The following is a 21406-nucleotide window of genomic DNA, read 5'->3' as shown; positions in this document are numbered from 1 at the left end:
TTTCAAGATCTTAAAAAGACATAATGATAAATGTCAGTGTAAACATTAATATTGTTTACAAGTGGCAATTCCTAGATTAGCAAATGACAAAACCGGAAGTTCGAATGTTTCGATATGAAAGTAATTCGAAATTCGGTACTTCTAATTAGAATTTAAACTTAATAAGGTAAAGTAATGTAGTTATAACTAAAATCGTAGAACAAAATAGTAAAGATAAAGCAGATGTAGTAGGTATATATAACATAGTTTTAATTTGTAATAATAGCATAGATATGGTAGGTATATAAAAAAATGTAGATATAGTTGTACTAAAATTCAATCAAAAATTTTGATTGGAAGCTTATGATCGAGGAATGTACATTCTATTAATCTTAGGCAAAAAAAATTAGTCTGTCAAGTAGAAATATAGTAAATGTGAGATAGGAATGTTAATTCGGCTACAAGCGCCACTACAATACAGCGTGGCGGCAGGGTGATATACATACAGACAAACACACGCATTCTACGTATTTTGTTTTTGTAAATCTCTGGATTAGTGTCAAAATCGTACTGCGCCAGAAGTAGAAATGTAAAAGTTACTCAAAAAAGTACCAATTAGCTGATTTCCTTCCACCACTTGAAAGCTGCCCCAAAGATAAATCTTTTTAGATATTTGAAGCATTTTTTTCAAGCTCGGTTGCGCAAAAAAAAAGAAACTAATGTCAAAAACTCATTTATACCCAACAATTCAGCTTTGATTCCTTTGAAGTTGTTAATGAATTATTCAACAAGAAAGTTTGTCCCACTAGTGACAAGTATTCAGAAACTGTTGTTAGAAATGAGTGGGCATTGCTAATACGCCTTAAAATCCTAAAAGAGGCATGCACTAAGAGATAACAATTAATTACGTGGAAATTTTAATCAAAATGCAACATCTATGAAGTAGGATTTTCATGACCCTTGAATCTGAGTCTTAGAGAGCGAAAATTCTTAAAATTTTATGGAACTCAAATTAGTTTAGCCCATGATTTGATCCGATGACGTGAACCATATTTTGAACCTTTGGAATACTTTATTTACCATTAATAAGTTCATTTAACGTTTAACGTTTCAAATGCTGTCCCATATATTGTGTGCTGTTTCACATAACAGTACTGATTCAATGTTAAGTCTGTCAACCTATCTACATATTCACCCTCAGCTGGTTTTATCAGAATGCGTCAACAAAGATGAAATATTTCGTACAAATGTCCCACCCGTGACGATGGAAAAGCCCTACAATGAATTATGCAGCTTAAACTACACGCATAGGCATTTCTGTAAATGTTTTTAAAAGAAACTTAAAATAAACTTGCTGTGTTAAAGGATATATGTACATACATATTGTAACGAATTTACTTGCAAATCCTCTTATTTGCAATCCTCTGCTAAGTCGAATCACTAAACTGTTGAATAAATAACTCCAATTTGTAATAATGCAAAATGGCTTTTATTAAAGTACTTCACAATAACACTCAAACTGTGCAACGAATAGCTTGCTTAATAACCAAACTGATTGATAGCTCAAATGAAACTCTTTCAAAATAATACTGCTATTGCTCGCTAGATATCGTCTTAATCGAAAGCTTAAATCAAACTGAATTCCAGCGCCTCTACAATTGCCGCCTTTTATACTCTTTGATTTCAACCTTCGCATCTTCTAGGCGCTTCCAGAATCTACTAGTCCAGTAGCTCTCAAACTTCTCAGCTGTAAATACAATTGCACACTTTTATAGTTTTTCTCATTGCATACTTATAGGAGTATCTCAGATATATGCATGTGTTTGTGCATTGACTCTCCGCTGCTCGTATACGTACATGGTACATATATGTAGACGCAGTTAATCACCCCTATTCTGCATTTCGATTACGTTCCCGTTCTACGCTCCGCTTAAGTCGAAGTTGGGTATTCTGCATTACGACGGAATCGTAATGAGAAGAGGAAGAGCAAACGATTTTTCGAAATCAGCTGTCTGTACGGAATGTGTTAACACTGGAACAAAATAAATTGAGGAAAATTTGTAAAAAACACTGAAAAACGTTTATATTTTATTATCCAAGCCATTTTGTACAAAGAAAAGCAATAGAATATATTGCCACAGTGTTATATTTTTTTGAATGAAGTGCTTTCATAATTGTAAGTGTGTTTTTGTCCAATTCCCTGCCGCGGCCACCAAGTTTTATTAAAACGGATTCCTGCATAAATATAGCTGACATTTTCTGAATTTTATGGATGCTTATTTCATTACACTGGCCTAAAATACTTTATAAAGATTTACTTATTCTTTCCGCAAGGATCGTTTACGTTTTCGCTTCTCACCTTCCTCTACTCCGGCAGCTTGCTTTGGCATATAACTGGACCCAACGAACAGACACAAATTATAGCTGTCTATTATAATGGAATCAATAGCCGCGGCATTATTTGTGGAGTTGGAAAGCAACGCATACGAAAATGGCCAGGCGAGAATGGAAAGGCAAATATTGCGAGATTTGTGTAATCCATTTGAGACGAGTGCCGAATTGTAAGAAATTTAACTTAAAAGTGGTAAAGTTTAATGACTTATTTTCTTATTTAGGTTCAAAAACTTTCGACTTAATAAGGATGCTTTCAAGTATGTGTTAAGATACTTTTGCGGGGCAAATACGTCCAAGGACTTCGACACACATCGGGGATTAAGCACTAATTTCATTCAAAACCACTTACAGGTACGAAAAATCAACCGACTGCAACAATGTTTACACAGAAATTTTCGTAATTGAATTCTGAAGAGACTCACATCACTTGATTCTTCAAATTAATTTGTTTATTAAACAATTTGTTGCAAAATAGCCTATTCTTTGCAGAACTTTATATTATAATACGTATTTATGTATCATTTTCGTGACACACAATTTTTGCTCAATACTTAAGAGAATGATATACACTTTAAGAGACAGTAGGTTTTGCTAATTGACATACGTTTTGTAAAATTAATTTGTTTAAACAATTTTTTAAAGAACATTTTGCAAAATTGTTTTTAATTTTTTTTTTTTTTTTTTTTGTAATTAATTTTAAAAATCAGGCGATGTAAGTCTCTTCAGAATTCAATTACAAAAATTTCTGTACAAAAATGATTAAAGTCGGCTAATATTTGTGATATGTAGGTGGTTTTGAAAAGTTACGCCCAATGTGCGACATCGACGTTGTTTTTGACCTGGAAACATATAAAAAACAGTCATCATCAAGCCTTTTACGTTTCTTAACAAGTTTTACTTACATTTTTGTTAAAATTCTGTTATAAATGAATAAAAAAATAAAAAAAAAATATTTTTCCGCCAACTAATTTGCAACATAGAAAAACGGAACTACGATCGAAATGCAGAATACACAAAATCGAACGATTCGAAGTTGGATCGAAAGAGATTGGAACACAGAATACCAAAAATGCCAAATCGAAAAAATTCCAATCCAAGTCGAAATGCAGAATAGGGGTGATTGTTTCGTTTATGTAGATACATAATGATTGAATTATTGATGTGCATTCACGTCACTGCTTAGCATCGGCTTAGAGACGATAGCATCGCTCAGTGCTGCTAACATTCATTACAATATCGAACGTTTTATTATAAACTGATTCAACTCAAAAATTTTGACTTTTTTATTCAGCCCTATTCTGCATTTCGACTTGGATTGGAATTTTTTCGATTTGGCAATTTTGGTATTCTGTGTTCCAATCTCTTTCGATCCAACTTCGAATCGTTCGATTTTGTGTATTCTGCATTTCGATTTTTCTAAGTTGCAAATTAGTTGGCGGAAAAATATTTTCTTTTTATTTTTTTATTAATTTACAACAGAATTTTAACAAAAATGTAAGTAAAACTTGTTCATAAACGAAGAAAGCTTGATGATGATTGTTTTTTATATGTTTCCGGGTCAAAAACAACATGTCGATGTCGAAGTCCTTGGACGTACTTGCCCCGAAAAAGTATCTAACACATACTTGAAAGCGTCCTTATTAAGTCGAAAGTTTTTTTTAACCTAAATAAGAAAATAAGCCATTAAGCTTTACCACTTTTAAGTTCAATTTCTTAAAATTCGTCACTCATCTCAAATGGATTACACAAATCTCGCAATATTTGCCTTTCCATTCTCGCCTGACCATTTTCGTATGCGTTGCTTTCCAACTCCATAAATAATGCCGCGGCTATTGATTCCATTATAATAGACAGCTATAATTTGTGTCTGTTCGTTTGGTCCAGTTATATGCCAAAGCAAGCTGCCTGCGTAGAGGAAGGTGAAGCGAAAACGTAAACAATCCTTGCGGAAAGAATAAATAAACCTTTATAAAGTATTTTAGGCCAGTGCAATGAAATTAGCATCCATAAAATTCAAAAAATGTCAACTATATTCGTGAAGGAATCCGTTTTAACAAAACTTGGTGGCCACGGCAGGGAATTAACCCCAGTAAATTCCATAAGCTAGACAATTTTTTCCTAAAATTGTCTGAATTTATATACAAATATAAACATGTTTTGGTCTGTGGTGACTTTAACACAGACCTATTAAACAATGACTTGAAGTCAATGACATTAATGGATAATTTGTATTCCGCTGGCTTAGACGTTGTCAATAAATATCCTACTAGATTTTCACCAAATTGCAAATTTAGCTTGCTATACCTGATGTACCTCGGACCGTTCCAGTGTACTTTATTTTGATCAGTTCTCAGTTGCGGGAATATCGGATCATGATATGTTGTTTATATCGTATGATATAGATTTTAATTGCAATACCGAAACACAATTTTATTATAGGGATTTTAAGTCAGTTAATCTCTCTGAACTAATGTGCGAAGCTGATTCTTTACATTGGAACCGCGTATGGATGTTTTCAGATATTAACCAAAAACTCAGTTATTTCATGTTTCTTTTAAATTACCTATTTACTAAATATGTACCTCTAAAGGCGGTAAAGTCCCAAACAAATGAACAGCCGTGGTTCACAAAAGAGGTTCTGCTGGCTATCAAAGCTCGTAGTAAGTCTTACAAAATTTGGAAGCAACATCCAACAAATGAAAACTGGCAATATTATCGTCTGGCCAGAAATCATGCTACCATCACAGTAAGAAATTCTAAAAGACTTTTTTTTGAAACAAAGCTTGACACGTATTTACCAACCAAGAACTTGTGGAAAAATCTCAAATCAATAGGGATTGCATGTAAAAATGATTCGAAATGCGATTTGGACCCTGACTCCATCAATGACTTCTTTTTGCAGTCGAGTAGTTATATAAATAATCAAAATTTCAAACTTAATGAAAATGTGATGTACACACCAGATAATAACAAATTTCAATTTTTCGGAGTTACAGAGGATGATGTCATAAGAAGTCTATTCTCAATAAAGTCCAATGCCGTTGGTGACGACGGTATAAGCCTTAGGTTTGTAAAACTTATTGCAATCAACATTGTTTCAACGTTAGCACATATTATTAACTTTTCGATAACGACTTTAAATTTTCCCGATGCTTGGAAGATAGCAAAAGTTATTCCTATTGCTAAAAAGCCATCGGCTGTTTTGCCAAGGGATTTTCGGCCGATAAGCATATTACCCGCTCTTTCTAAAATCTGGGAAAAGTTAGTGGTGGCCCAAATCACCGAATACCTCAATAAGAACAACCTTCTCTCAGAATGCCAGTCTGGTTATAGAGCGAGCCATAGTTGTGCGACGGCTTTACTCAAGGTAACTGAAGACAACCGCCCTGTCTACGATAGGGGTGATTTGACTGTGATGTCACTTTTAGATTTCTCAAAAGCCTTTGACACAGTAGATCATTCCATTCTCTTAATGAAATTACGACACTACTTTGGATTATCTTCTAGTGCTTCAAGATTGCTCGAAAACTATCTTACAAATCGTTGGCAGAAGGTAGTAGTTAAAAGTGGTTGCTCTGAGACGAAGTGCCTGTGCTCGGGGGTGCATCAGGGATCTATACTTGGACCACTTTTGTTCAGTATTTTGTATGTACTCATTGCTGTAAAAGTGTTTCAATACATCTATATGCTGATGATGCACAAATATATTTATTTCGCCCTATTGGCTTATCTGAAGATTTGGTTTGTAGGATGAACGAGGATCTCGGAAGCATCTCTTCGTGGTCGAGTGATAATAATTTAAATCTAAATGCGTCTAAAACAAAAGCTATTTGCATTTCGCACTCTCCGCAACTAGTAGAGAATTTGCCATGGGTTATACTACAGGATATTACCATTAAGTATGAGTCGGTCGTTAGTAGTTTAGGGTTCAAACTAAATTCCAATTTTAACTGTGTTGATCATATTAACTACGTTTTATCAAAAATTTATTTTGTGTTAAGGAAATTGTGGTACACAGCTGCTTTCATTCCTCCAAATGTCAAATTAATGTTAGTCAGATCACTAATAGTTCCTTTCATTTCGTTGGGAGGGTTAGTGTAATAAGCTACAACTTGCATTGAACAATTGTGCAAGATATATCTACTTGAAGCGTAAATTTGACCACATATCAGAGTTTTCGTTTAAAATACTTGATTGCAGTCTTACTAGCTTCCTAAACTATCGCAATCTAATTTTCCTGAATAAATCAATTTATAAAAAACAACCAGAATACCTATTCCGAAATTTATGTTTTGCTAGATCTGACAGAACCTGTAACCTCATCGTTCCACGCCATAAATATCTCTCATCATCAAGGACGTTCTTTGTCAGTACTATCAAAGTATGGAACTCATTACCTAATTTTATTAAAGATGAGCCCAATGCATCGCGCTTTAAATTGGCTTTATCTGAATTTTTTGATATACGAAAAACACTATTCTAGCTATTTTCTCGAATCTACATTGTCTATTTCTGTTATTTCTTTTATATTAATATAAATATTGTTATACTCACATTATTATATTGTACACATATCCAAATATCGATGTACTTTAAGAGACAATAGTCTCACTTGTACAAATGTGTTAAATAAATTGAATTGAATTGAATTGAATTGGCCAAAAGAACGACAAAAACATACTTACAATTATGAAAGCACTTCACTCAAAAAAATATAACACTGCGGCAATATATTCTATTGCTTTTTTTTTTGTACAAAATGGCGTGGATAATAAAATATAAACGTTTTTCAGTGTTTTTTACAAATTTTCTTTAATTTATATTGTTCCAATGTTCACACATTCCGTACAAACAGCTGATTTCGAAAAATCATTTGCTCTTCCTCTTCTCGTCAGAATACCCAACTTCGATTAAAGCGGAGCGTAGAACGGGAACGTAATCGAAATGCCGAATAGGGGTTATTATTTTGGAAATGCCAACATAACCAACTGAGAAGATTATGCGGACATTCAAAGAATACTCAGAAATACCAAAATAGGGGACATACATATATGTATGTTTTTGAATCTCAATTTTATAGTGGAACTCTGTGGTGACTTTAACACAGACCTATTAAACAATGACTTGAAGTCAATGACATTAATGGATAATTTGTATTCCGCTGGCTTAGACGTTGTCAATAAATATCCTACTAGATTTTCACCAAATTGCAAATTTAGCTTGCTAGACCTGATGTACCTCGGACCGTTCCAGTGTACTTTATTTTGATCAGTTCTCAGTTGCGGGAATATCGGATCATGATATGTTGTTTATATCGTATGATATAGATTTTAATTGCAATACCGAAACACAATTTTATTATAGGGATTTTAAGTCAGTTAATCTCTCTGAACTAATGTGCGAAGCTGATTCTTTACATTGGAACCGCGTATGGATGTTTTCAGATATTAACCAAAAACTCAGTTATTTCATGTTTCTTTTAAATTACCTATTTACTAAATATGTACCTCTAAAGGCGGTAAAGTCCCAAACAAATGAACAGCCGTGGTTCACAAAAGAGGTTCTGCTGGCTATCAAAGCTCGTAGTAAGTCTTACAAAATTTGGAAGCAACATCCAACAAATGAAAACTGGCAATATTATCGTCTGGCCAGAAATCATGCTACCATCACAGTAAGAAATTCTAAAAGACTTTTTTTTGAAACAAAGCTTGACACGTATTTACCAACCAAGAACTTGTGGAAAAATCTCAAATCAATAGGGATTGCATGTAAAAATGATTCGAAATGCGATTTGGACCCTGACTCCATCAATGACTTCTTTTTGCAGTCGAGTAGTTATATAAATAATCAAAATTTCAAACTTAATAAAAATGTGATGTACACACCAGATAATAACAAATTTCAATTTTTCGGAGTTACAGAGGATGATGTCATAAGAAGTCTATTCTCAATAAAGTCCAATGCCGTTGGTGACGACGGTATAAGCCTTAGGTTTGTAAAACTTATTGCAATCAACATTGTTTCAACGTTAGCACATATTATTAACTTTTCGATAACGACTTTAACTTTTCCCGATGCTTGGAAGATAGCAAAAGTTATTCCTATTGCTAAAAAGCCATCGGCTGTTTTGCCAAGGGATTTTCGGCCGATAAGCATATTACCCGCTCTTTCTAAAATCTGGGAAAAGTTAGTGGTGGCCCAAATCACCGAATACCTCAATAAGAACAACCTTCTCTCAGAATGCCAGTCTGGTTATAGAGCGAGCCATAGTTGTGCGACGGCTTTACTCAAGGTAACTGAAGACAACCGCCCTGTCTACGATAGGGGTGATTTGACTGTGATGTCACTTTTAGATTTCTCAAAAGCCTTTGACACAGTAGATCATTCCATTCTCTTAATGAAATTACGACACTACTTTGGATTATCTTCTAGTGCTTCAAGATTGCTCGAAAACTATCTTACAAATCGTTGGCAGAAGGTAGTAGTTAAAAGTGGTTGCTCTGAGACGAAGTGCCTGTGCTCGGGGGTGCATCAGGGATCTATACTTGGACCACTTTTGTTCAGTATTTTGTATGTACTCATTGCTGTAAAAGTGTTTCAATACATCTATATGCTGATGATGCACAAATATATTTATTTCGCCCTATTGGCTTATCTGAAGATTTGGTTTGTAGGATGAACGAGGATCTCGGAAGCATCTCTTCGTGGTCGAGTGATAATAATTTAAATCTAAATGCGTCTAAAACAAAAGCTATTTGCATTTCGCACTCTCCGCAACTAGTACAGAATTTGCCATGGGTTATACTGCAGGATATTACCATTAAGTATGAGTCGGTCGTTAGTAGTTTAGGGTTCAAACTAAATTCCAATTTTAACTGTGTTGATCATATTAACTACGTTTTATCAAAAATTTATTTTGTGTTAAGGAAATTGTGGTACACAGCTGCTTTCATTCCTCCAAATGTCAAATTAATGTTAGTCAGATCACTAATAGTTCCTTTCATTTCGTTGGGAGGGTTAGTGTAATAAGCTACAACTTGCATTGAACAATTGTGCAAGATATATCTACTTGAAGCGTAAATTTGACCACATATCAGAGTTTTCGTTTAAAATACTTGATTGCAGTCTTACTAGCTTCCTAAACTATCGCAATCTAATTTTCCTGAATAAATCAATTTATAAAAAACAACCAGAATACCTATTCCGAAATTTATGTTTTGCTAGATCTGACAGAACCTGTAACCTCATCGTTCCACGCCATAAATATCTCTCATCATCAAGGACGTTCTTTGTCAGTACTATCAAAGTATGGAACTCATTACCTAATTTTATTAAAGATGAGCCCAATGCATCGCGCTTTAAATTGGCTTTATCTGAATTTTTTGATATACGAAAAACACTATTCTAGCTATTTTCTCGAATCTACATTGTCTATTTCTGTTATTTCTTTTATATTAATATAAATATTGTTATACTCACATTATTATATTGTACACATATCCAAATATCGATGTACTTTAAGAGACAATAGTCTCACTTGTACAAATGTGTTAAATAAATTGAATTGAATTGAATTGAATTGGCCAAAAGAACGACAAAAACATACTTACAATTATGAAAGCACTTCACTCAAAAAAATATAACACTGCGGCAATATATTCTATTGCTTTTTTTTTTGTACAACATGGCGTGGATAATAAAATATAAACGTTTTTCAGTGTTTTTTACAAATTTTCTTTAATTTATATTGTTCCAATGTTCACACATTCCGTACAAACAGCTGATTTCGAAAAATCATTTGCTCTTCCTCTTCTCGTCAGAATACCCAACTTCGATTAAAGCGGAGCGTAGAACGGGAACGTAATCGAAATGCCGAATAGGGGTTATTATTTTGGAAATGCCAACATAACCAACTGAGAAGATTATGCGGACATTTAAAGAATACTCAGAAATACCAAAATAGGGGACATACATATATGTATGTTTTTGAATCTCAATTTTATAGTGGAACTCTATGAAAAAATAAAACATTGTTTGCTTTTTCCCGACAAAAATTAAAAAAACTAAATTTGAATTATATTTGGATACATAAAACGTACGATATGTATAAGCGTTTTCAGTATAAAATATATTATCACCCCTATTCTGCATTTCGATTATGTTCCCGTTCTACGCTCCGCTTCAATCGAAGTTTGGTATTCTGCATTACGACGGAATCGTAAAGAGAAGAGGAAGAGCAAATGATTTTTCGAAATCAGCTGTTGGTACGGAATGTGTGAACATTGGAACAAAATCAATTAAAGAAAATTTGTAAAAAACACTGAAAAACGTTTATATCTTATTATCCCCGCCATTTTGTACAAAAAAAAAAAGCAATAGAATATATTGCCGCAGTGCTATATTTTTTTGAGTGAAGTGCTTTCATAATTGTAAGTGTGTTTTTGTCGTTCTTTTGTCCAATTCCCTGCCGTGGCCACCAAGTTTTGTTAAAACGGATTCCTGCACGAATATAGTTGACATTTTCTGAATTTGAAGGATGCTAATTTCATTGCACTGGCCTAAAATACTTTATAAAGGCTTATTTATTCTTTCCGCAAGGATTGTTTACGTTTTCGCTTCACCTTCCTCTACGCAGGCAGCTTGCTTTGGCATATAAGTGGACCCAACGAACAGACACAAATTATAGCTGTCTATTATAATGAAATCAATAGCCGCGGCATTATTTATGGAGTTGGAAAGCAACGCATACGGAAATTGTCAGGCAAGAATGGAAAGGCAAATATTGCGAAATTTGTGTAATCCATTTGAGATGAGTGACGAATTGTAAGAAATTGAACTTAAAAGTGGTAAAGTTTAATGACTTATTTTCTTATTTGGGTTCAATAAAAACGTTCGACTTAACAAGGATGCTTTCAAGTATGTGTTAGATACTTTTGCGGGGCAAATACGTCCAAGGACTTCGACATCGACATGTTGTTTTTGACCTGGAGACATATAAAAAACAATCATCATCAAGCCTTCTACGTTTCTTAACAAGTTTTACTTACATTTTTGTTAAAATTCTGTTATAAATTAATAAAAAAATAAAAATAAAATATTTTTCCGCCAACTAATTTAAAAAAAAAAAAAAACTAATTTGCAACTTAGAAAAACGGAACTACGATCGAAATGCAGAATACAAAAAATCGAACGATTCGAAGTTGGATCGAAAGAGATTGGAACACAGAATACCAAAATTGCCAAATCGAAAAAATTCCAATCCAAGTCGAAATGCAGAATAGGGCTGTATGATTTTTTTCAGAAAACAATTTATAAGCGTTGAGAGCAAATGTTTAAAAATAAAAAGCCAATGCACTTGCTTGAATCAAATTTTATAATGGAAACCATGGAAACAACTCAAATCTTAAAATTTTACATGAATACGACACTCTTGTGAATTACCCAAACGCTTCCCAAGGCAGCTGGTTCTATTTACCGGAGCGACTCGGGATTTTTCCCGACCAAGGGCTGTCATTTCAGTGTAACCCCATTTAATTTCTTGCGCCCCTCTCACAAATTGTCAATCTCCCAGCAGATATTTGCAGCGGGACTGCTCCATATTCTCCCAACAGCTCCGGAAAAGTATCGGACCCAATCTGGAGCCAGTACCACTATAGTGCGATCGACAGCGGTCTGGAAGTGCCTGACCTCATTTACGATTGCATCGAACTATTTTATGATTAAGATTATCTGGGTCCCGGCCAGTAGGCATAGAAAGGCCTCGAGTCTGCTCAGCAAGCGTTGGGCGAACACAACAAGTGGCAAAATCTTTCTCTCCGGAAGTGGATGGCAGGAGGTCTGCCGAAGTGATTGGGGTCACTAAGGCTCATCTATCTATGGTCATTGGGGTTTTGACAGGACACGGTTCTATGGGGATCCATACGGTACATCTCAATATACTGGAAACCTCATCCTGCTGCAGCTGTATGGAGGATGATGAGTTGGAATCGTCGAGTCAATTTATGCCTGATTGCCCAGATTTCGTTCGCTTCTCTCCGGAGGATTTTTCCAAGGTTGAGATCGGTCTTCGTAGGAAACTATGTCGTTGCTACACAACGATTCGCCAAGTAGCTATAGCTAAGTCACCATTATTTTATGTGGTATCACGACGGAACTTCATGCTGTCCAAGTCAGCTTCCCCTACCAGGGCAGCTACCTCCTAACCTGACCTAGTTCATATCTCTTCTGTCTAAAATTTTTTTAGTTCAATTACAACGTCTTTAACCGGCTTCCTGAGATACGACTTTATTAACAGAATTCCTGAGATACGTAATTTTTAACAAAACTTTTAAGTTACGATTTCTATTAGGATAGCAAAGCAGAAGCATTACTGAATATAAGGACAGTTCTCTCAGTCAGTCAGAAGCGTAGTAAACATAGAGGGAGTGAAAGTGAGAGTGGGAATGAAATTACTAGTGGGAAGAAGTAGAATGAGAAAAGAATGGAGATAAAGGGAATAAGAGAAGGACAGGAATAAGAAGGAACGGAAGAAAAAAGACGAGGATGGGGCCCATTTTTCATATGAATCCAGTTTTCAGGCAACGTCTGCCGGGTACGTTTTGTGAATATTGTGGCGAATATTGGCATCACTAAGCTATTAGTAAATAATCGCAACAGCAAGTTACAGCAAGCAGCGACACTTATGTACAAGTCAACGGAGAACATTCCACAAATATAACCAGCAGCTCGAAGTGAAGAGATATCTCACGCACATACATGTAGTCATCAGCCGAAGTAGTTACTCAAGCGACAGTTACCCACCGACATGTGCCGTACGTACGGACGTTTGTCGTACGAAACACGTTTGACGGAACCCTCAAGCCCGTAGGAATCAATGTGTGCGTCTGTGTACATGTACATAACATATGTGTGTGTGTATTGTTTACAGATAAGCACTGTTGCCATTGACCAGTTTGCATGCATGCTTATGGAAACATCAACTTTTTCCATTTTAATTTTGATGTTGTAAAAGGCTGGAATTAATATTAATTAAATATAAATATATTACATATTTATAATCTGCACTTTTACATAATTATTTCGAATTATTTTCACAATTTTCCAAACTTTAATTAGGTATTTTTGCATAAAACTCCAAACGGTCAAAAATTAGCGCACAAAAGTTTACTAGGCAACTCTGTCTAGTGAGAGAGCGATCAGCTGACACGTTCTTACGGAAAAAATCAAAATTGTTTTGATTTCTACGTTCCGGCCTACCTACGTACGGGCGTTGCACGTCGGTGAGTTTTCGTTTACATTGCACACTCATAAGATATGTCGTGTCAGCTGACACGTTTTTGCTACGTAATTTCGTGAGTAAAGCGCCAAATACACGACACGAACATTTCCGCGAACATTCCCGTTATGTCATGTTTCTGCGACCTTTTCTGTCGTGTATGGTGGTGTTTGCCAGTTCGCGCAAATGTTCGCCAAAAATCAAAATATTTTAATTTTTGGCGAACATTTGCGCGAACTGTTCGTGTATGTATGGCGAAATAGCTCATAATCGTAGTAATTTCTGAACGGAACAGACGTGCGCGGAAAAGTAAAATGAACAATAAAAAATTTCTGAGTGAATTTATTGAATCTTCTCTCTTTTTTTTACGCTTAATTGCCACAGCGAGCAATATTGCTGCAGCACAATTGTTGTCGGTATTCATCGCTGTCTGAAAGAGAACTAATGTTCGGCCAAAAGTTCGTATGGTGTATGGCCAAAGTTGCGAACAAGATTGCGGAATGTTCGCGGAAATGTTCGTGTCGTGTATTTGGCGCTTAACTGCCGCATAACTGCCGCTTCACACATACACACGCATATGGCTAGTAAAAAACCATAAACTACAAGTATACATGTATATAGCTGGTAACCAAGCATGAGATACAACTGTTCTCGAAATGACTATACCTTAGGAGAAATTGGCGAACGAGACAACCGAGAGTATAAAAGCAGCGCAGCTGAGGCATTAGTAATGAGTTTGATTTAAACACGCTATTAGTTGTGAAGTGAAGTATAATTATGAAGTATTCCCAAATTAATTTAATAAAGAACAGTTTGCAATACTGAATATTTTAATAGTTATTTATTCAACAGTTTAGCGATTCGAACTTTAGCAGAAGGTGCATAATAACCAGAATTTCCCTAAATTCGTTACAATGTACATATAAAAAGTTAGCTAAAGGCAAAGGACAGAAATTAGGAATAGTAAGACAGGTGCAGCTCGGAAATAATAAATTCCAATCCCTGGAGAAAAAGAAAGAAGGTGGTGGGAAATAGCACAAGAAATCTTTAAGTCAATGCAAATTAGCCTTTTTCAGAAATTAAGTGTTCTAAGCTTTAAAAAGTTGTCAAAGGAAATATCTAAAATCTTTTCAGCGTGATAGAAAAAGTGATAAATAAATGCAATTTCTATTCATTCAATACTTACAATTTCGAATCTATTGTAGTTAAAATATTATATTGCGTCAGTTGGACACCTTTTGGCAGGCCAGATGTGCCTGAAGAACAAACAATCAAGGCTACATCTTCCTTTTTATTGGCTTTGGGTGTATCGAAGAAATCCTTGGATGGAATTTTTTTACTACTTATGAGCTCATCAAAGCTGTGATATTTATTCGCTTGATGCTCTACACCAATACCAACAACAGTCTTGACAAACTTATTATTTTTTGCCACCTTCGCAACAAGATCTTCAGTAAGTTTTGAAGCAAATATAACCTTTGGTTTTGATAGATTTATGGCGTGATGTACTTCACCTGCAAATATAAAAGACATTTATATATTAACCGCATTACATGTGTTATAAAAACATAAGGAAACAGTATTTGAACAATTTATACGATTTTTTTCGTAGCATTGTAATGCTGTATTGTAAATTTTACATTGGACTTTATTTCGAATGATTCGAGTTTAAAACAAACTGTGGTTAACATAAAAGGCATTTATGTGTACTCAAGTTGCACTATCACAATACTCACGTTCTGAATAGGTAACATTTAGCGGTGCCACCGAAGCGTTAACAGCGAATGACGCAAACAAAGTTATGGCAAAGCCAATATTATTCTCACTGGACAAACCAATAACATCACCACTCTTAACACCCAAACGTTGTAGCACCCATGCCATGCGCACAGCGGAATCATATTGTAACGAATTTACTTGCAAATCCTCTTATTTGCCCTTCTGCTAAGTTCGAATCACTAAACTGTTGAATAAATAACTCCAATATTGAATAATGTAAAAATGGCCTTTATTAAAGTACTTCGCAATAACACTTATACTTTGCAACTAGCTTGCTTAACAACCAAACTGAGATAGCTCAAATGAAACTGATCAATTACCCGACAGATAGCGTGCTTAACTGAAAACTAAACTCTCGCGCCTCTACCGTTGGTGCTTTTATACTCTGTGATTTCCTCGTTGCATATTCTAGGCGCTTCCAGAATTTACTTAGTTACTTATAAATTTCTCAGCTACAACTACAGATGTATAATTTTTATAGTTTCTCTCATACCCCATGCGCTTGTATGTGTGAGCGACACTTCCACAATCACAATTGCATACCTTTAGGAGCATTTCAGATAAAATATCTGCATGTGTTTGAGCATCTCTTCTCTGCTGCGTGTACGTACATATGTGTAGACATAATGATTTATTCGTTTACGAGTGACTGTCTGCTTTATTGTAATTGTGACTTCATTTACTTAGCATCAGACTACGGATGAGAGTATCATTTAGTGTCACTCATATTCGTTACAATATATATATTTTGCCGAATACTCTTGACCAGTTAATGCATCAATCATTACTATTTGATCGCCGAAACCTTTACATTTTGCAAGTAGAAAATGCCCCAAAGATGTGTAGGCTTGTGTTTCGTTGCAGGTACCTGGACCGCCATAGACAATATTTCCGGGGAGTAGAGTAGTCATATTGACAATCTGTGAATAGAAAAAAGTACAAATACAGCATGCTGAATTATAAAAAATGAGGCGGTATTTGCTCCATGAAGGATAAAATATTTACATATCAAATGCTTAGTGAAATATCACACCATCTCGATTGTCGTCTCCAAAACGTCCGATCTCAGCAAACTTGATAACAACGCAGTATTTTACACTTACTTTAAAGTACACCCTACCTCGGAATTTCATTGAAAAGCGGCTTATCTAAGGATTTGTTCACAAATCGCCCTATTTCAACACAAACTCCTAGAGTTTTGTTGTTGTTGTTGTTGTAGCGATAAGGACGCTCCCCGAAGGTTATGGGGAGTATTTTCGGTGTTGATGGTCCTTTGCCGGATATATGTAGATCCGCTAACAAGTAATATTAAGGTACTAGCCCGACCATCTCCAGCCCTCACTCCCCCTAGATCCATGAGAAACTTAGGGTCGCCAGAGCCTCGGCTGTTAGAGAAATATAATTCGCCACGGGTAGGTGAGGATTACAATTGGTTTGGAGAAGCTATAAATTGCGCTGGCAACCTCTTGGCGGCCACCGTGGTGTGATGGTAGCGTGCTGCGCCTATCACACCGTATGCCCTGGGTTCAACTCCCGGGCAAAGCAACATCAAAATTTTAGAAATAAGATTTTTCAATTAGAAGAAAATTTTTCTAAGCGGGGTCGCCCCTCGGCAGTGTCTGGCAAGCGCTCCGATTGTATTTCTGCCATGAAAAGCTCTCAGTGAAAACTCATCTGCCTTGCAGATGCCGTTCGGAGTCGGCATAAAACATGTAGGTCCCGTCCGGCCAATTTGTAGGGAAAAATCAAGAGGAGCACGACGCAAATTGGAAGAGAAGCTCGGCCTTAGATCTCTTCGGAGGTTATCGCGCCTTACATTTATTTTTTTTTTTATTTTTAACCTCTTGAAAGGGTGGGCTATACAAAACCTTGATCCATTTGGGTATTTTAGTCTCCTTTTAGGACAGTAATACCTGCCGCCTGTATATTCTAAGATCCCTGACCCACTGGCGTCCTAGAGTTCTCTTCAAACACAGCAGTTGAAATGTAGTCTACGAAGCCTAGCTAACCAATGTTCCTCGACTCAAGTGACGGAACAAGTACGATCGAAATACCTTACACAAACGGCAGCAAATCCATCTTACATTATTCTGAGTTTCAATGCATATCTTTTATTTGCAAAAATAAGAATGGGCGGTTATCATCAAATAAAATATTTTGAATAACGAGAAAATGTTTATTCATTATTTCTTGAATAAAAATACCATGGTGTTCATCACTCAAGTTTTCGTGAATAATGAATAAAAATTTATTTTTTAATTTTTCATCAATGGTTATTCAAATTTGTTGATAACGCCCATCCCTGGGCCATAGGCCTCCTCTCTTAGGCAAGAGAGAATAAATAGTCTGTACAATGAAATAAAAATATTAATTTAACTAGCAGGCCCGGCAGACATTGTTCTGCCCTAAATTTGGTCTATCTGCATACATTTTAATAAGCTTTTTCCGTCTAACTCTGCCCTCCCCCCTCTTCACTTTTTCTAATCCTTTTATTCACTCCTCCCTCCGTCTATTTCGCTTCATCTATCTCTATATTCGCCTCACTGTATCTCTTTCTCAGTCTCCTTCTCCTTCCCTCTTTTCTGTATCAAGTTCTTCTCATTCTTCTTCATCCCTTATTGCCAGTCCCAGAGGGTGGTATCAAAGATAACGAACAATCATTACGTGTTTTTTTCCATTTTTTTTGTAAAAATATAAGAAAATTTGAACTTTGCGAGGAAGGATCTCGAAAACTTTTTATTTTTTTGCAGATTTGTTTTTTTCTCTCTAAGCTCTGTTTTATTACAAAAAAAAATAAGCTTCCATTCAACAAAGTTCGATGGACTAATACAAAAGTTATAAGCACTCAAGTAAATATATCCATTTAATACTTAAGTACCCTACTGGTACATATGTGTTAATATTCGCTAACTAACTGAATTGCTCAATTCGTTCTTGAGATATATATGATTAAGTGGACCCAATTTTTTTTTTAACCGTTATTCGTAATTATCTCAAACACGTTACCATAGAATTAGAAATAACCTTGAATTCCGAAATCAGGGGCTGATTTTACATAGGAATTTCATAATGGCGTCTCTCTTGCATTTTGGCTGTAAACCAGTGTAATCAGAGTTTATTAGAGTTAAAAATGACGCCGGAGAGTTGCAGCAGAGTATAATATGAGCTGTTCAAACGCCTTTTAAGACTTATGTCGGACTCTTATTTGGGCTCAATGATATACGTTAATAGGCTCATATAGGACGACCATTGCAAGAAGGAAATACATTGGTTTCGGCCTCCCAAATGAGCACATACCGACTGTAAACGCTCCAATTTAGATATTTTTCCAACACTTTTTTGACTTAAAATGTTTACTGGGTAAACTTAAATTTTTAGAACGGCATGCATTATTGGCTAAATATTTTTGGAAAACGCTGGATTACAGATTAAAACTCATTAAACCGATAGCATAATGGATGACTACCCACCAATATATGACAAATTGGGTATATTTTGGATTGAATTTGTGTGTTTGCTTCCCATATTTTCCAAAAGATTATTTTTACCCTTCTTTTCGATAAACATTTGGGTATTTACCCATTTTTACCATATACATATAACCAATTTACCGGGTATTTACCATTTGGGTATTTACCCCTTTCCCATCTCTAGCCATAAACGATGGTTAACACTGATTATTTTAAAGTAACTTCGAATTTTAATAAAACTAAGGGATTTTCAGGATATCGCGCGACTATTCCGCACTATTCTACAGCTGGGTATATAAAGTTAGGTTGAATATAGTGCAAATTTGGTTTTTATTTTTAGATCATTGTAAATACTTGGTTTATCATGCGATAACATAAATGAAATACTTCGTGTAATTGCAGTCGTTTTAAAGTTAGGAAATTTCATTTTTGTTCCGATCACAAATATCGATGGCACAGAGGGATGTCAAATATCAAATGCATACGGTATGTTGCATACAAATGAATATTCGAGAACAACCAAACAAACGGTTATACTTAACTATCTTTTTTACACATACATACATTTGCAGAAGTTCAAGAGACAGCACACTTACTAAGTTTAGAAGCTCAAATCTTAATTAATTGCCTTACTCGAGCAAATTGCTAAAATAACTCTTTGGAAGATGTTGGTAAGTTTTGTTTTGATTTTATATTAATATATGTGGCTTTTTTAACGAATAATGTTTTATAGCACAGGCTGCGAAATGGATGCTCGCCAAGCAGCCAGTACACGCAACACACTTTGTCGCACATTATACAGTGGACTTTTTACTTGGCTAGTAAATAAAATAAACGAAATTCTGAAATCTACACAGCGTGAGAAGAATTTAGCTTTACTAGATTTTTACGGGTTCGAATTGCTTGAAAATAATTCGTTCGAGCAATTTGCAATCAATTATAGTGCCGAGAAGATACATCAGGTGTGTACATACATATATATAATTTATAGTTTACTTTAAATATATACCAACTACCAAATTAGTTTTTTTCCATATTAACTTACGTATCCAATTATTCCAAAATTTCGTTTATAATGTGCTAAGAATGGAACAGGAACTTTATGTATGTGAAGGTCTCGAATGGACGCGTGTCGACTTTTTCGATAATGAGTCCATTTGTGAGCTTATCGATAAGCCAAGTTACGGCATATTGAGTATTATTAATGAGCCGCATCTTAATTGCAATGAAGATCTTTTGCAACGTATTCAGCAATGTTGTGCCGGCCATCCGAATTTTATGATTACTGCTCAGAATTCATGTGTTTCAAGTAAGTGAAAAGATAGTACCGCATATATTATATTGTACAGCACTCGGTTAAACCAATTTTTCGAAGATCAATATCGATAAACAAAAAATTAATTTCCCTGTTTGAAGTTCGAAATTGGACTTGAAAAAAAATTGATAATGCGAGCGTAGTTGGCCTCTTTTTACTGTATACTTTCTTTCAAGGTATTATAAGGGGTAAAGGGCAGATTTTCGAAAAAAATAACCCCTCTATTCTAGTGAGCTGATAACGTTTGCCAGCTTATTTAAATTCCATTTTTAGCTTCATATTTCATGAATAGCATGTCGTTTAGGGTGACTGGTATATTACACAAGTATACACGGTTTTGGATCTAGACAACTAAAAGTGGTTTTTAAGACAATTTATGACGCTGAATCCGATTCTTCATTCCGTCTTTTAAGATTGATTCTAGTTTTTAATACAGTCAATAAATTCATTTTTAAAGATTTTTGTCAAATAATATTCATTTTATTAACTTAAAAGTAACAAATCAGAAATGAAGATTGGTGGAACTTTGCCTTTTGTATTGTTTAGTATCTGTTTCGCGTATTAGAGTCCAACAGTAGTCGGTCATCATGCCTTTATCCCGAAATCCTTGGTATCGTCTTTCAATTTTGGCTAGATCGTGGTGTAGCCGCTCTCCTTGTTTGTCGCTCGTATCACCCAAGTTTTCGGGAAAAAAATAGTGATGGGAATGCAGAAAATGCTTCTTTGGAGACATTCTAGCTCCAATCTTTCGATAATTTTCCAACATATCACCAATAATTTCCTTAAAATTAGGGGATTTGTGATTACCAAGAAAGTGGTGAACGATATTTTGACAAGATGCCCATGCGGCTGCTTTATCGGGCGTTAAACATTTTGTAAATTTTTTATCAGCCATTAATTTTCTAATATCAGGTCCGAAAAATATTCCTTCTTTGATTTTTGCATATGACAATTTAGGAAACAACTTGACTATGTACTGAAAAGCCGGTCCTTCACGGTTTAATGTTTTGACGAAGTTATTTATAAGGCCTAGTTTAATGTGAAGAGGTGGCAGGAAAATGTCTTGTGGATTTACAATGTGGTTCAGCGGAGACATTTTGCCGTTCAGGCTCATATTGAGTACGACTTTGCCATTCTTTTCTCACATAATGATGTTGCTCGGCTATACCACAAGCATAAAAAACCACAAAATTT

The 21406-nt window shown here is 35.2% G+C and overlaps 1 pseudogene; it reads right to left on the bottom strand.

The window, feature by feature from the left end:
* Nucleotides 1–19114, bottom strand: part of LOC137240779 (luciferin 4-monooxygenase-like) — a 31470-nt pseudogene extending 12356 nt beyond the window's left edge.
* Between the last annotated feature and the right edge of the window lie 2292 nt (nucleotides 19115–21406).

Source organism: Eurosta solidaginis, chromosome 1 (assembly GCF_040869045.1).
Source record: "Eurosta solidaginis isolate ZX-2024a chromosome 1, ASM4086904v1, whole genome shotgun sequence".
Classification (NCBI taxonomy): domain Eukaryota; kingdom Metazoa; phylum Arthropoda; class Insecta; order Diptera; family Tephritidae; genus Eurosta; species Eurosta solidaginis.
Note: the sequence above shows the minus strand (reverse complement) of the source record. Positions and strands in the feature narration are given on the sequence as shown.